Here is a 17,367-nt window from a genome sequence, read left to right on the forward strand (position 1 = left end):
CATTTTGGAGCCAGTGGTCAGTGATGAATTTAGGGGTTTACATTGATCCGATTGGACATTTAACCCTTTAAAATCAATGGTCAATAATGGACACAATACCTTAGTTTTTCTGCAAATATTCCTTTCCTTTGGTGTCCTGCCCATCCTGACTGTCCTGACAGCCCAGATGCTATCAAAAGCCACCATGAGCACAAGCCTATCAGATTTTGTCTAAAGCAGGTCAAACCAAATGCTGTGGGTGGCATACCACCTAAGTTTCTTTTGGCAATTACTCTGATCTGCTCCTTATCCACATTTTTTTCGCCAAGGCTTTTGTGGATTCAGGAGCGGCTTTGAATCTGATGGATTTGGATTTTGCTAAACGTTGTGGTTTTCCCATGATACCTCTGCGGATGCCTATTCCTTTGAGGGGTATTGATGCTACTCCTTTGGTGGAGAATAAACCTCAGTTTTGGACCCAGGTGATAATGAGGGTCACCCCAGACCACCAAGAAAATTGTAGATTTTTGATACTGCATAATTTGCATGATACTATTGTTCTGGGTTACCCCTGGTTGCAAATCCATAATCCAGTTTTGCATTGGAAATCTGTGTCTGTGGTGAGTTGGGGCTGTAGGTGTGCTCTTGATGACACTCCTGTTTTCTCCACTTCTCCCCAGTCTCATGATGTTCCTGACTATTTGGCTGATTTTTATGATGTATTTAGTGAGTCAGTCTGTGTCCCTGCCTCCTCATATGAGTTATGACTGTGCAATTGAGTTGAGGCCTGGGTGTAAATTTCCCAAGGGTCGGCTTTTCAACTTTTCTGTACCTGAACACGAGGCTATGCGATCTTATATTAAGGAGTCGTTGGAGAAGGGTCATATTAGACCATCTTCTTCACCCTTAGGTGCTGTTTTTTTTCTCGTGGCTAAGAAAGATGGTTCATTAAGGCCTTGTATTGACTATCGTTCCCTTAACAAGATTATGGTTAAATATCAGTATCCGTTACCCCTGATTTCTGATTTATTCTCCAGAGTTAAAGGTGCCTGCTGGTTTACTAAGCTTGACCTCAGGGGGGCATATAATCTTATTCGCATCAAGCGTGGAGATGAATGGAAGACGGCGTTTAATACTCTGGAGGGACAATTTGAGTACTTGGTGATGCCTTTTGGGCTCACTAATGCCCCTTCTGTCTTCTAATCCTTCATGAATGATATTTTCTGGGACTTTGTGGATAAGTTTTTGATCATCTATTTGGATGATATTCTGATCTTTTCCAGTGATTGGGATTCTCATGTGGAACATGTTCGGACTGTGTTCCGGATTTTGAGGGAGAATTCCCTGTATGTTAAGGGAACAAAATGCCTTTTTGGTGTACAGAGGATTTAATTTTTGGGATTTATTTTGTCTCCGTCAACTATTGAAATGGACCCGGCCAAGGTGCGGGCCATTTATGATTGGGTTCGGCCCACTTCTTTGAAGGCTCTCCAGAAGTTTTTGGGTTTTGCTAATTTTTATCGTAAATTTATAGCTAATTTTTCTGGTACTGCCAAGCCACTGACTGATCTGACCAAGAAGGGCGCTGATTTGCTGAATTGGTCTCCAGAAGCTGTTTTGGCATTTCAGGAGCTGAAGCAGAGGTTCACTTCTGCTCCGGTTTTACGGCAACCTGATGTCTCACTTCCATTTCAGGTAGAGGTAGATGCTTCGGAGATTGGTGCAGGAGCTGTTTTGTCCCAAAAAGATTCGTTGACTTCCAAAATGAATCCCTGTGCCTTCTTTTCCCGAAAGTTCTCCCCATCTGAACGCAACTATGATGTGGGGAATCGGGAATTGTTGGCCATGAAGTGGGCATTCGAGGAGTGGAGACATTGGTTGGAGGGAGCTAGACATCAAGTTGTGGTCCTCACTGACCACAAGAATTTGATTTACCTGGAGTCGGACAAACGCTTGAATCCTAGACAGGCCAGGTGGGCCTTGTTTTTCACGTGTTTTGATTTTGTGGTCTCCTTTCTTCCGGGCACTAAGAATGTTAAGGCAGACGCCCTTTCTAGGAGTTTCTTTGCTGATTCTCCTATTGTGACCAAACTTAGTACCATCCTAGGTGAGGGGGTAGTTCTTTGTGCCAACTCACCCAATTTGAGACGTGCCCTGGAAGAATTTCAGGAGGACAAACCTGAGCGTTTTCCTATGGGAAAATTGTATGTTCCTGACCAGTGGAGGAAGAGAGTGATGTCTGAAGTTCATTGCTCCACGTTGGCTGGTCATCCAGGTATTTTTGGTACCAGAGATTTGATGAGTCGGTCTTTTTGGTGGTCTGCCTTATCTCGTGATGTCAGGAATTTTGTGCAGTCTTGTGGGACTTGCTCCCGGTCTAAACCCTGTTCTTGTTCTAGTGGGTTGTTGATGCCCTTGCCGGTGCCAAGAAGCCATGGACCCATATCTCAATGGATTTTATTTCTGATCTTCCTGTCTCTCAGAAAATGACTGTTATCTGGGTGATTTGTGATAGATTTTCTAAGATGGTCCATCTTGTACCACTCCCAAAGCTGCCATCTTCCTCAGAGTTGGTGCTCTTGTTTTTACTACAGGTGGTTCGGTTGCATGGGATTCCTGAGAACATTGTGTCGGACAGAGGAGTCCAGTTTGTCTCAAGATTTTGGAAAGCCTTTTGTTCCAAGCTGGGAATTCAGTTATCCTTCTCATCTGCGTTTCACCCACAGAACAATGGGCAGACTGAGAGAACAAACCAGACTTTGGAGTCCTATTTGAGATGTTTTATTTCTGCTGATCAGGATGATTGGGCCTCATTTTTGCCCTTAGCCGAATTCGCCCTAAATAATAGAGCTAGTTCTGCCACATTGATGTCACCCTTTTTCTGTTACTTTGGGTTTCATCCTCGATTTTCTTCAGGGCAAGTGGAATCTTCAGCTTGCCCAGGTGTTGACACTGTGGTAGAGAGAATGCAGCAGATTTGGGACCAAGTGGTGGATAAATTGTCCCTCTCTGAAGAAAAGGCCCAGCGGTTTTCCAACCGGCATAGGACGATTGGTCCCCGGTTTAAAGTGGGTGATAAGGTTTGGTTGTCGTCAAAAAATATCTCTATGAAGGTTGTGTCTCCAAAGTTCAAGCCAAGATTTATTGAGCCTTATAGGATTTTGGAGATTCTTAACCCGGTTTCTATTCGATTGGCTCTTCCAGTTACGTTTAAGATCCATAACGTGTTTCATACGTCTCTGTTGAAGAGGCTTGTTGAGCCCGTGGTTCCTATGGCGGCACCTCCTGACCCTGTGTTGGTTGAAGGTAATGTGGAGTATGAGGTAGAAAAAATACTGGATTCTCGTCTGGCTAGACGGAGACTCCAGTATTTGGTCATGTTGAAGGGTTATGGCCAGGAGGACAATTCTTGGGTCTCTGCCTCTGACATTCATGCCGAAAGATTGGTTCGTGCTTTTCACCGGGCCCATCCTGATCGGCCTGATGGTGTGAATGAGGGTTCGGTGACCCCTCCTCAAGGGGGGGTACTGTTGTGAGCTCATTTTCTGGTTTACCTCTGGCTTCTGGTGAGGGTGGTGGAGATGGCTGTATTGACAGAGGAGTCATGAGTTCTCCATCTGAGCTCCCTTTGGTGGTGACAGCAGGTAATGAAGCTGATCTAAATTGCAGAGACCTGCCACCTGAGGAGGACAGTGAGTGGACATCAGAAGTCTCTGACTGGATTTAAGACAGCCGACTCCCTAATTTTGTGCGGGTGATTTTCTCCTGCCCTGAGGTTCTGGTTTCCAGTTCTGTTCCTGCCTTCTCAAGCTAAGTGTGCTCTGCTATTTTTCACATGAGATTTGGTCTGGTTTATTCAGTTTCTGTGGTCAGCCAGCCCCTGCTGTGGCTGTGCTGAATTTCCATTCTTATGTCTCTGTTTATGCCGGTTTGCTTTTTGTCCCTGATCAGATTGGTCTCTTTTTGCTCTTTCTTCAGAATATACCAGAGTGCTGATATAGGGAATTGAAGTCTAGCGACTTCAGGGTTTTTGTTATCAGAAAGTGTTGGACATTTTTTGGCAGGGTTTTGTGCGTGATTGCAGACAGCATTTTTCCTTTCCTGTCCTTTCTAGTTAGCGTGGGCCCCATCGTTTGCTCAGCCTATTTTTCTATCTGTGTTTGTGTTTTCATCTTGTCTCACCGTCAATGCATGTTTGGGGGCTGTCTATTGCTTTGGGTTCTACTCTGGGGCAGTTTAGACTTCCCCTTTTCTTGCTTTAGGCTTATTTATTTCTCCAGCTGTGATGAGGCGTCTAGGATCATCGTAGGTACGCTCCACGGCTACTGCTAGTTGTGTGGATAGGATCAGGGGTCTGCAATCCGCTTAGTTACCAACCTCTCTGGTTTTCTGGGGCTTAGCTTGTTTTTGTTTTTCCTTCTCGGTGACTCATTCGTAACACTGAGCCCTGTGCGGCCACCAATACGACCCTGCCAGGAGTTTTGTGGTCTGCATGTAGCCACAATGACCACCCGCCCTGGATGCGTGTGCCCACGCGAGAACCTTCGGCCGAAGGCGAGGGGGGACAAAGGTCTTGTCCGGCGGCACAGAGTTTGGCCATTGCAGGGCACCGTTATCCTGGAGAACAGAGTGCTGACAGCCGTAGCCGCAAGTGGAGGTTAGTGCCAGACGCGCCTCGAGACTGGCGCGAGACACCTCCATGGGCTCTGGGAGTGAACACTCTGGCTCGGGTGATTCCAGAGGTTCAAAGAGGTTGGCAGCAGGAGTAACCCTCCGTCTGGATTGAGCACGCTCCAACCCGCGCTCCGAGAAACGGAGATCAATACGGGTGGCAATGGCAATCAGCTCCTCCAGACTAGCAGGAACCTCTCTGGTAGATAGAGCATCCTTAACATGCTCAGCTAAACCTCTCCAAAACACAGGGATGAGGGCTCTATCAGATCACTCCAGCTCGGAAGCCAGTTTCCAAAAACGAACGGCATACTGGCTGACCGAGAGGGATCCCTGAGTTAGTGCAAGGAGCTGAAGAGAGGTATCGTGCATGACCCGTGGTCCCAGGAAAAGCTGCTTGATAGATGTTAAGAACTGAGCAGCGGTCTGAACCTCAGGGTCACCATGCTCCCACAGAGGCGTTGCCCACTCCAACGCCCTACCCGAGAAGGGAAATAATAAACCCCACCTTAGCCCGTTCCGTAGAGAATCGCGCAGCCAGTAACTCCAGCTGGATAGAGCACTGGCTCATGAAACCCCTACAGGAGGCGCAATCGCCAGAAAATTTATTGGGCAACGGGAGGCGGGAAACTGTCGGCGCAGGGGAGGACGTGGACATACGTGAAACCGCCTCTGCGATCGCCTGTACAGCAGCCTCCGAAGACTTTGCCACTGAGATAACACTCTCAAGAGTAGCCAACCGGCCCTCTAGCTGGTGAATGCATTGAAAAAGTTGCTGCTAATCTGCCATTACTAGCCAGACCCTGGCGCTAGTATAATGTTAGGAACAGCGGAACCCACTAAATAAAAATAAATAATAAAGTGCGTTCGCCGCTCAGGGTGCACCGTGCAGTAGATGTTACACCACTGCTAGGTAATGACAGATGAGCAATATGGAGATATAATGCGCACGGGTTAGACTTCACCCGAAGTGCGCAAAGCGGGCTCTGTTCACAAACAGAGGCGCCGCAACATAAACATATGAAAACGCTGAGCCTGTTAGTGTCACAGACCACAGGGAAATGCACACACGGTATCAGGTCACAGGAGCAGGACCCAAGGCAGAGGAGCTGCGTCCGTCTAGACCTACCGTGTGTTCTGCGTCGCTACTGCGGATGCCAAGGAGGGCTGCAACTGCAGCGTGGCATAGGGCACGGCCGCTAGTTGACTAAGCTAGGAAGCAGGCGCAATGTCGGACGCTAGAGTAGAGGTGCGGTGTGCACAGTGGCCTAAGGCTTGCCACTGACTGGCGCTGACTGCTGCACTAATTCCCTATCCACATGCGTAATATCAGATGGAAGGGGTTTTAAATTAGTCAGTCACCAGAGTCATACATCCGTCACCATTCACACATTAGCTTGAAAAGTCTATACTAGCGCATGGCCGAACAGTCATGCGCCCTTTTTATAGCCGTGCGGGACCTTACAGATCTCCGAGATGGACCAATGAGATCTGGAGCAGGGCCTGGGCACATGACTCCCGATCTCCAATGGGAGATTGCCTCGTGAGCATGCCCAATGTGAGCACAGAGGAGCTTAGTCTCTGGAGCGATGTGCTGCAAAGTAATCTTCTCTGCAGTAGATCTGGAGCGATGTGCTGCAAAGTAATCTCTGCAGTAGATAAACAGCAGGAGACCGCAGAATGTGAGGCTCTAGATTCCTGTAGAGCAGAAGCAGAACCCAGACGCCAAACACACAGATTGAATACAATACAATGCATTCCATATAGAGGTGAATAATGCTTGATGTAGCAGAGTTAAATAAAGCCAAAGGAATTTGAAATGTGTAACGTGGACCAAGAAAAAACTAATACAGAGCAACCAAAGTTGAAAAAAAGCATTCAAATATTGCTTTGAAAAGACAATTTGCTTTGGTTTCAATTCAGCCTGTTTTTGGAAACCGGTTTAAAGAGAGCACACCATCCCCAAAGATACTGCAATGATGGGGCGATACATGGAGTGAATAGAGCAAGATCTTTTTCCATCTCCCTGTTCTAAAAATCCATTTAATAAATGGTCCCTAGATAGGGGACGTATCAGATATTAAACTGATAAGAACGAGCGTGGTTCCCCCTATATATATAAATTCAAAATTTAAAAGTAAATTTCAAAATTTAAAAGTTGGCAGGCCACAAAAGGGTGACAATATTTCAAAATAGCCATCATTGAGTAAGGAATGTGTTAGAAATTGAATAACTTAACTACACATGGGATACTTGAATTAAGGTCGGAAGTAATGAGGGCAAGGGGATGTGCATAAATATATCAAAAGCGATAGGGGACATATCAGATATTAAACTGTTAAGAACGAGCGTGGTTACACCACCCCCCCCTCCACCCCCCCAACTGTCTGCTGAGGCTCCCTCAGCAGACTGAAGCATTCTACAGCCGTGCAGCTGTTAAATACTCTGGGCTGCCCATTGTGACACGTGATCCAATTGTTCCATTGGCCCATTGTGACATGTAATCCAATAGTTCCATTGGCCCATTGTGACACGACAAAGTGTTCCATGAATAGAATACATTCTATCACAGTGTTCCATGAATGGAACACATTCTATCTACTGCAGGCAGGCAGCGCACATAGCTGCTACAAGCAACTAGAACACTCTCAGACATTTGAAAGTAGGCCGAATATTCAATCAACATGCCAGATAAATTGTTTCTTTTTATTGAATTCATATAAATATACACAAATATATATATATATATATATATATATATGTGTGTGTAAATTCAAAATTTAAATGTACATTTCAAAATTTAAAAGTTGGCAGGCACAAGAGGGTGACAATGTTTCAAAATAGCCATCATTGAGTCAGGATTGTGTTAGAAATTGAATAACTTAACTACACATGGGATACTTGAATTAAGATGGGATAGAGTGAGGGCAAGGGGCTGCAGACCTTGTAGCAGGTGGGTGTGCAGAAGTGTATCTATCCAAAGCGAAACACATTACTGCAGCTTATCACACCTGTACCTACCAAGCAGCAAAGGCCGAGATCATTATTTAAATTACAGATTGAATACAATACAATTCCTTCAATATAGATGTGAATAATACTTGATGTAGTAGAGTTGGTCAAGTTAAATCAAGCCAAATGAATTTGAAATGTGCAACCCGGACCAAGCAAAAAATAATGCAGAGCAACCAAAGTTTAAAAAAGCATTCAAATATTGCTTTGAAAAGACAACTTGCTTTGGTTTCAATTCAATTCAGTCAGTTTAGAGAGAGCGCACCATCCCCGAAGATACTGTAATGACGGGGCGATACATGCATTGAATAGAGCAAGCTCTTTTTCCATCTCCTTGTTCTAAAATTCCATTTAATATATGGTCCCCAGATAGGGGAGTTATCAGATAATAAACTGATAAGAACAAACGTGGTTCCCCCCCACCCCCCACCCCTCCAACTGTCTGCTGAGGCTCCCTCAGCAGACTGAAGCTGGCTGCTGCCATGCAGCTGTTAAATACTCTGAGCTGCCCATTGTGACACGTGATCCAATTCTTCCATTAGCCCATTGTGACAAGTGATGCAATTGTTCCATTGGCCCATTGTGACACGTGATCCAATTGTTCCATTGGCTCATTGTGACACGTGATCCAATTGTTCCTTTGGCCCATTGTGACGCATCAAAGTGTTCCATGAATAGAATAAATTCTATCACAGTCTTCCATGAATGCAACACATTCTATCTACGGCAGGCAGGCAGCGCACATGTCTGCTACAAGCCACTAGAATACTCTCAGACAGGTGAACGTAGGCCGAACATTCAATTAACACGACAGATAAATTGTTTATTTTTTTTAATTCATATAAATATACACAAATACATATATATATATATATACACTGTGTTCCAAATTATTATGCAAATTGGATTTAAGTGTCATAAAGATGTTATTTTTTGTTTTTCAAATAAACTCATAGATGGTATTGTGCATCAGGGCTCTTTGGATCACTGAAATCAATCTCAAATGCCTGTGATAATTATTTTACCAGGTGAGCTCAATTAAAGGAAAACTACTTAAGAATGATGTTCCACATTATTAAGCAGGGCACAGGTTTCAAGGAATTTAGGAAATAAAAAGGATCTCTCTGCTGCTGAAAAGCATCAAATAGTGCAATGCCTTGGTCAAGAGATGAAAACATTAGATATTTCCCAAAAATTTAAACGTGATCATTGTACTGTTAAGAGATTTGTGGTTGATTCTGAGCACAGACATGTTTGTGCTGATAAAGGCAGAATGAGGAAGGTTTCTGCCAGGCAAGTTCATTGGATTAAGAGAGTGGCTGCTAAAAAGCCATTACAAACCAGCAAACAGATATTTAAAGCTGCTGGTGCCTCTGGAGTCCCTCGAACCTCAAGGTGTAGGATCCTTCAAAGGCTTGCTGTGGTGCATAAATCTACTATTCGGCCACCCCTAAACAGTGTTCACAAGCAGAAATGGTTGCAGTGGGCCCAGACATACATGAAGACTAATTTTCAAACAGTCTTGTTTACTGATGAGTGTCGAGCAACCCTGGATGGTCCAGATGGATGGAGTAGTGGATGGTTGGGGGATGGCCACTATGTCCCAACAAGGCTGCAACGTCAGCAAGGAGGTGGAGGAGTCATGTTTTGGGCCGGAATCATGGGGAAACAGCTGGTAGGGCTCTTTAAGGTTCCTGAAGGTGTGAAAATGACCTCTGCAAAGTATATAGAGTTTCTGGCTGACAGCTGTCTTCCATGGTATAAAAAGCAGAAACGTGCCTTCAGGAGCATCTGCATTCCCCTGTAGTCTGCCTGCACGATGTTCCACTGAAAACTTAAAATTTTGCAGGGACAGGAACCACCTGGTGACTCGGGCATTCCTCTCCTTAGCTTGACTCGTCCACGTAAGAGGGGAATGATCTGTCACCCACCGAAATGTTCTCCCCAGCAAATAGTAGTGCAACGATTCCAGTGCCCACTTGATGGCCAGGCACTCTCTCTCCACAATACTGTACCGGGTTTCAGCTGGGGTTAGTTTCTGGCTTAGGAAGCTAACGGGATGCTCTTCCCCGTTAACTTCCTGAGACAGCACGGCACTGAGGCCTATTTGAGAGGCATCAGTCTGCACCACAAACTCTTTTTTGAAATTTGGAGTGATCAGGACTGGTGTACCACACAGTACCCCTTTTAATTTTGTAAAGGCCTCCTCTAACTGATCATTCCAGTGGACCATCACAGATTTTTTTCCTTTTAAACAATCTGTTAAAGGCGTGGACAGGGTTGCAAAGTTGGGAATGAATCGCCTGTAATATCCCACCAAACCCATAAAGGCCTTTACCTGCTTTGTTGTGAGGGGACGGGGCCAGTTCTGAATTGCCTCTACCTTGTTCACTTGGGGCTTGAGAACTCCCCTCCCAATGACATAACCCAAGTACCGGGCTTCCTCCAACCCTATGAAACACTTCTTTGGGTTGGCAGTTAACCCTGCTTGTCGCAGGGAGTCTACCACTGCCTGTACGCTAAGTGGCTTTCCCAATCGGTGCTGAACACAATAATATCATCTAGATAGGCTGAGGCATAGCGGTGATGGGGACGGAGAACAATATCCATTATCCGCTGGAACATTGCTGGAGCGCCATGCAACCCAAAGGGTAACACCTTATACTGGAACAGCACCTCAGGTGTTATAAACGCCGTCTTTCCCTTCGCCGCCTCTATTAGGGGTACCTGCCAATAACCTTTTGTGAGGTCCAGAGTTGTAAAATACCATGCTTGCCCAAAGCGCTCTATCAACTCGTCAACCCGGGGCATGGGGTAGGCGTCAAACTTTGAAATGTCATTGAGTTTTCTAAAATCATTACAGAATCTTAGAGACCCATCAGGCTTGGATATTAGAACTATTGGGCTGGCCCACTCACTCTGAGACTCTTCTATGACCCCTAACTGTAGCATCATTTTTACCTCTTCCGAGATGGCTTGTCCGGGCCTCAGGCACTCGATATGGCTTTAGTCGGACCTTTTCCTGTGGCTCTATGACAATGTCATTTTGGATTAGGGAGGTGCGTCCTGGGAGCTCTGAAAAAACATCTGTATTTCGGCTGATGAACTCCCAGACCTCCTGAACCTGTTTAGGAGACAAAGTATCTGCAATTTTCACCATGGGTTGGGCTTCTCCTGCCTCGCCCTGAGGTAACGGAGCCTTTTCCATCTGAAACGCTGGCAGCGGACTACCAAGGTGCTCTCTATCTTTCCAGGGTTTAAGCAAATTAATATGGTAAACCTGTTCTGGCTTTCTCCATCCTGGTTGGTGTACCTTGTAGTCAACTGGCCCCACCTTCTCCATGATCTCGTAGGGTCCCTGCCACCTTGCGAGAAATTTGCTATCTACGGTAGGCACAAGCACCAAAACCCGATCCCCAGGGCTAAAGGTTCTTACCCGAGCCTCCCGGTTATAGACCCGACTCTGTGACCGATGTGCTACCTCCATATGTTCCCGGACCAAGGGTAGGACTGTCTCCATGCTCTCTTGCATTTTTGCAACATGTTCTATCACACTTTTGTGGGGAGTAGGTTGGTCCTCCCAGGCCTCTTTGGCTATATCTAGTAAGCCCCGTGGATGTCTGCAGTACAATAGTTCAAAAGGCGAGAACCCCGTAGATGCCTGAGGTACCTTCCGCACTGCAAATAACAAATATGGCAATAAAAGATCACAGTCCTTCCTATCTTTGGAAACTGCCTTTTTAACATGCTCTTCAGTGTCTTATTGAACCTTTCTACCAGACCATCTGTTTGAGGATGATAGACCGAGGAACGCAACTGTTTAACATTTCACAACCGACAGAGTTCCTTCATAATTTTTGACATAAAGGGGGTTCCCTGGTCTGTTAAAATCTCTTGCGGAATTCCCACCTGTGAAAACATACCCATGAGTTCCTTTGCTATAAGCTTAGCTGATGTGTGGCGCAATGAAATGGCCTCAGGATATTGGGTAGCATAGTCTAGAACTACAAGAATGTGTTGGTGTCCCCTTGCCGACTTATTGAGAGGCCCCACCAGGTCCATGGCTACTCTCTCGAAGGGTACCTCTATAATTGGCAAAGGCAACAAAGGGCTCCGAAAGTGAGCCTGGGGACTGGTTACCTGGCATACTGGACAGGAGCTACAGTACCGTTTAACTTCTTCATGAACCCCTGGCCTGTAAAATCGCTGCAGAATTCGGTCTTCTTTTGGCCCAAATGCCCCCCAAGTACATGCGCATGCGCTAAATCCATTACCAGCCTTCGATACGTCTGAGGTACCAGTAACTGTTCTACCATTTCCCCACATATTTTCTCCACTCGGTACAACAAATCCTGGTTCAACTCAAAGCGTGGAAACACCCTATCTGCCCCAGGTTGTTGGGGTTCCCCATTGACAAACAGTACATTTTCTCTGGCCTGGGTTAAAGTAAGGTCTCGGAGTTGCGCTGTACCAAAATTATCACCTGATACATTCAGGTCTGACGACTCGGGTCCCAGCGGTAAGTCTTCCACCTCTCCAGCCAATACTTCTATGGGAGAACTCTCCCCCTCCTCCACCGAAGGGAAGGTTATTCCTACCACCAACACTTCTTCCTCCGGGCCACCAAGTTCATTCCCCCCTTCTGGAGAATGTAACCTGGTTGCCTCTGGTGCTGGCAGTTGCTCAGTGGATGGGACAACAGACGGCCACAGCACAGAAAACAACGGAAAGTCTCTTCCAATTATCACTTCATAATGTAAATTAGTAACCACCCCCACCTCGTGGCACCGCCTCCCTGCTGGCTTGCTGATTACCACTAGTGCGGTGGGATAGTCTTTTAAATCTCCATATATACACAACGCCCCAATTTCCCCACCCGTATACTCGCTGGTGTGTACCCAACTGGCTCGTACCAGGGTTACAAGACTCCCTGAGTCCAATAGGGCCACAGCCGGGGTGCCCTCCACTTCCACCTGACACAAATGTTCCATATTGGGGCCTTTCGGGGTGCCCATTGCACACATTGGTTCAGCATAATGGGACTGGCGGTACCAAAAATTGGTGTCCATGGGCTCAGTCAGGTGGGGGCAATCAGCTCTCATATGACCTGGTTCCTGTCACCGCCAGCAGATTATGGGGCTCCTTACTTCCCCAGATAAGTCCTGAGCGGCCTTCCTGGGCTCCGCTCGCCGAACCAGGGGCGGGGACTTAGAGAACCTTCCTGTTACCTTTCGAGGGGTCCCTCCCTGTAAGTCTTTGGTAGCCCCATACCTTTCTATGAGGTCTATCATCTGCATGGCATTAGTAGGGCATGCCTGACCTACCCATGTCTGGAGGGAGTGGGGCAAAGCCCTCCAAAATTTATCACTCACTATGCGGTCCAGCATGGCCATGGGGGACAACACCTCAGGCTGCAACCACTTTTGTAACAGGTGCAACAGGTCATAATACTGGGACCGGGCCGGCTTGGAGGGGGTAAACTCCCACTGGTGTACCCGCTGGGCCCACACTAACACATCTACTCCAAGACGAGCCAGTATCTCACCCTTGACGACCGTGTAGTCCGCCCTTTGCTCGGGGGGTAGGTCCTGATATGCCTTCAAAGGTCCTGGGGTCAGAAACGGAGCGAGGACATCCGCCCAATGGTCCCGGGGTAGCTTCTCTCTCTCAGCGACTCCTTCGAACATCTCCAGGTATGCCTCCACATCGTCCGATTTCTCCATCTTGGGAATCGCTATACGAACCACTTTCCGGACATCATGGATTCCCCGGTCAGCTCCTTTTGTCTGCGCTGCCGTGATATGCTGTATCAACAGCTGATTGGTTTCCTGCTGCTGCTGCATAGCCTGCTGCTGCATAGCCTGCTGTCGCATGGCCTCCTGTTGCTGCTGCCACATGGCCTCCTGTTGCTGCTGCATAGCCTGCTGCTGCTGCGTAGCCTGCTGCTGCATAGCCTGCTGCTGCTGTCGCATGGCCTCTATGAGCGTTTTTACCGTGGCCTCCATTTCTGGAAAGTTCCCCGCCTGGGTCTCTGCCACTTGTTTCACCCAGGGCATAGGCTGGGGTGCAAATCAAAAATAAAAACAGCCAACCTCCATTACACCAACCTCCATTACATAGGGCCTAACCCCTCCCACCAGTGAGGTAGACATCACATGGGCTGATCACGTGACCCTGACATTATTGCAGGTCCCGTCTTTAAGGAAAAACCCTGCCAAACATTAATCTGCTAGGCGAAACATATCTTCCATCCAGTAAAACACCCTTTACTGTACCACATTGCTTTCGCCTGAGCTAAAGGCTATTCCTTGTGTTGTGTGCTGCTTTATGGGTTATGAAGCAATAAACCCTATGAACTTTTAAAGGATCGTGCCTCCTGATTGACTCCCGTTGCTCTTGGGCGAGTCGAATCCCTACTATATATATATATATTAGCTGAAGAGCCCGGCATTGCCTGGGCATAGAAACCAACTGTGTTTAGCTATAACAAATTATAATGATTATATTGCACATAAAAACCATGCATCTAATCCTATCCTGTGTGATACTGACTGTTGAGCCGTGAATCTAATCCTATTCTGTGTGATACTGTCTGCTGAGCCGTGTATCTAATACTATTCTGTGTGATACTGTGTGCTGAGCCGTGTATCTATTCCTATCCTGGGTGATACTGACTTCTGAGCCATGTATCTAACCCTATCCTGTGTGATACTGACTGCTGAGCTGTGTATCTATTCCAATCCTGTGTGATACTGACTGCTGAGCCATATATCTATTCCTATCCTGTGTGATACTGACTGCTGAGCTGTGTATCTATTCCTATCCTGTGTGATACTGACTGCTGAGATGTGTATCTAATCCTATCCTGTGTGATACTGAATGCTGAGCCGTGTATCTAATCCTATCCTGTGTGATACTGACTGCTGAGCCATGTGTCTAATCCTCTACTGTGTGATACTGACTGCTCATCTGTGTCTCTAATCCTATCCTGTGTGATACTGGGCTCCCCATGCAGTCTGTGTCAGAGGGTGGCCTGTGTTGGCACGGTAATAAATTGTGTTATTTCCAGCTTTACAGAAGGACGATAACACCATAGAAATGATAAGATTAATAGGCCTCGGTTACCACTACTGTCTAAAAAGAAAACTGTTGCTGATAGCAACCAATCACAGCTCAGTTTTCATCTTTTAAACAGCTCTGGGACAGCGTGGCGAGTTTTGAGTGGCGACTTTTGTGTTTCGACTTTTATGTGGTGAGGTTGGTGTATGTGTGGTGAAATGAGTGCTGAGGGTGGTATATGTGCTGAAGCACGTGGTAGTGTGTGGTGCATTTTGTGTGTGTGTGTTCATATCCCCGTGTGTGGTGAGTATCCCATGTCAGGGCCCCACCTTAGCAACTGTACGGTTTATACTCTTTGGCGCTATCGCTCTCATTCTTTAAGTCCCCCTTGTTCACATCTGGCAGCTGTCAATTTGCCTCCAACACTTTTCCTTTCACTTTTTCCCTATTATGTAGGTAGGAGCAAAATTGTTTGGTGAATTGGAATGTGTGGGGTTAAAATTTTGCCTCACAACATAGCGAATGAGGGTCTCGGGGTCCAGACATGTGACTGTGCAAAATTTTGTGGCTGTAGCTGCGACAGTGCGGACGCCAATCACGGACATACATACATACATGCACACACACATTGAGCTTTATATAATATAAATATATATATATATATATATATATATATATATATATAAATTCAAAATTTAAAAGTAAATTTCAAAATGTAAAGGTTGGCAGGCCACAAGAGGGTGACAATGTTTCAAAATAGCCATCATTGAGTCAGGAAAGTGTTAGAAATTGAATAACTTAACCCTGCTGTTCTGTTCGGTCAAAAATGACCGTTTTTGAACTTTGATATTTTTTAATAAATTCATTCTGCGGTTCTGAAACTTGTGGTTACTTCTATTTTCCTAATTTGAGGGGTTCTTTCTAAGGGTACTTTTTTTTTTTTTTGGTTTAGTTTTTGCGCCACATTTTTTTTTACACTTGTACTGTTCCCGGTCAAAAATGACCTAATAACATTTTATGTTAATTTCAGCCATTTTTTGAGTAAAACAAATGAGTTATAATTTCTTTAGAGACTACTTATTGCATCTACTATTGTTTATGAAGTAAACAGTTGCTTTAGGTGCAGCTATTCTACCAAAATTGTATAATGTTGGTAAAAATATAACGGTTGATGAACAACTGGTTGCATTCAGAGGAAGGTGCCCATTCCGCCAATATATCCCGAGTAAGCCAGCAAAGTATGGCATAAAAATATGGACAGTTTGTGACAGTAAAAGTTCCTATGCCGTAAATGTTCAAGTTTATACAGGAAAAAAGCATGGAGAAAGACCTGAAAAAAATCAGGGCATGCGAGTTGTTCTTGACTTGACACAAGGAATGAAAGGGCAAAATGTGACATGTGACAACTTCTTTACATCGTACCAACATGGGCAGATATTGCAAAAAAGAAAAATGACATTGCTGGGAACAGTAAGAAAAAACAAGCCTGAGCTTCCACAAGGTATTCTCCGCAAAAGAGTTGTACATAGTTCCATGTTTTATTTCACTCAAGACACAACAGTGTTTTCTTATGTTCCAAAAAAATTAAACAAGTGATACTTATGAGCACAATGCACAATGATGATGCAATAAGCAATCGAGAAGATAGAAAGCCAGACATGATAATGGACTACAATGCAACAAAAGGGGCCGTAGATACACTTGACCAACTAATAACTACTTATACTTGCAAATGAAAAACTAATCGGTGGCCAATGATTATTTTTTATAATATTCCTGAATCAACATCCTCCACCAGCACAGCTGCCAGCCTAAAAAGAAAGAGATGCTGCTTTTGCCCTCCTTCGAATGACCACAAGTCAAGCATGACTTGTTTTCATTGCGAAAAATATATGTGCAAGAGACATGTGTATTATTGTTGTCCTGAAGGCAAACAATAGAATTATGTGAAGATTTTCTGAAAAAAACTGATTTTTTTATTTTTTTTATTATTTTTACTATTTTTTTCAAAATGTTTGCACGCTGTTAAATTTTAGACTATAGTTAATTTTAGTTATAGTTAGTTATAGTTGTTATAGTAGTAGTAGTAGTAATTGTATTAGGCTACTTTCACACATCAGGTTTTCGGCGTCAGGCGCGATCCGGCGTCGTGCCGGAATGCCGAATCCGGCAAATGTTTTGTAAAACCTGAAGTGCCGGATCCGGTTTTCTGCCGGATCCGTCTTGTTCTTGACAGACAAAACCGGATCCGTCTCATCCGGTTCATCCGTTTTTCTATCCGTTTTTCTATCCGTTTTTCGACGGATTACGCCGGATCCGGTTTTTAAAATTGACCCTTGTGGCCTTCCGAATGGGATTGGCTACTGGAAAACTAGATATAGCATGTTCCTACAGCCCTTCTTTGACAGGTTGTAGAGAAGAAAGTGCAGGTTGGAGAGAAGAGCAAGTTACTGGCGAAGATGGATGTTGTCATTGGAAATATTACCACTAGAAGTTCTGTGACGGTTTCAGGGACAATTTTCCACTATACTTTATGTCACCTCAAGGCAGAGTACACTGGGATGACAGAGTGTGAAAGATTTGTGCCCTAAACTTGTGTACCTTCTGGACCAACAGTATATACCTTTGCCAACCAAAGTTGGCTAT

At 45.3% G+C, this 17,367-nt stretch overlaps 2 non-coding genes across 2 annotated transcripts; both read right to left on the reverse strand.

Annotated features, from left to right (window-relative positions):
* Window positions 1–6,596: 6,596 nt before the first annotated feature.
* Window positions 6,597–6,792, reverse strand: LOC141099837 (U2 spliceosomal RNA). The gene has a single exon (XR_012234545.1). It is a non-coding gene; the product is annotated as a U2 spliceosomal RNA (small nuclear RNA).
* Window positions 6,793–7,916: 1,124 nt separating this feature from the next.
* On the reverse strand, window positions 7,917–8,104 carry LOC141099830 (U2 spliceosomal RNA). The gene has a single exon (XR_012234541.1). It is a non-coding gene; the product is annotated as a U2 spliceosomal RNA (small nuclear RNA).
* Window positions 8,105–17,367: the final 9,263 nt, after the last annotated feature.

The sequence above is a fragment of the Dendrobates tinctorius genome, unplaced genomic scaffold (genome assembly GCF_039654945.1).
Source record: "Dendrobates tinctorius isolate UK_male_01 unplaced genomic scaffold, ASM3965494v1 ptg000102l, whole genome shotgun sequence".
Taxonomy (NCBI): Eukaryota; Metazoa; Chordata; class Amphibia; order Anura; family Dendrobatidae; genus Dendrobates; species Dendrobates tinctorius.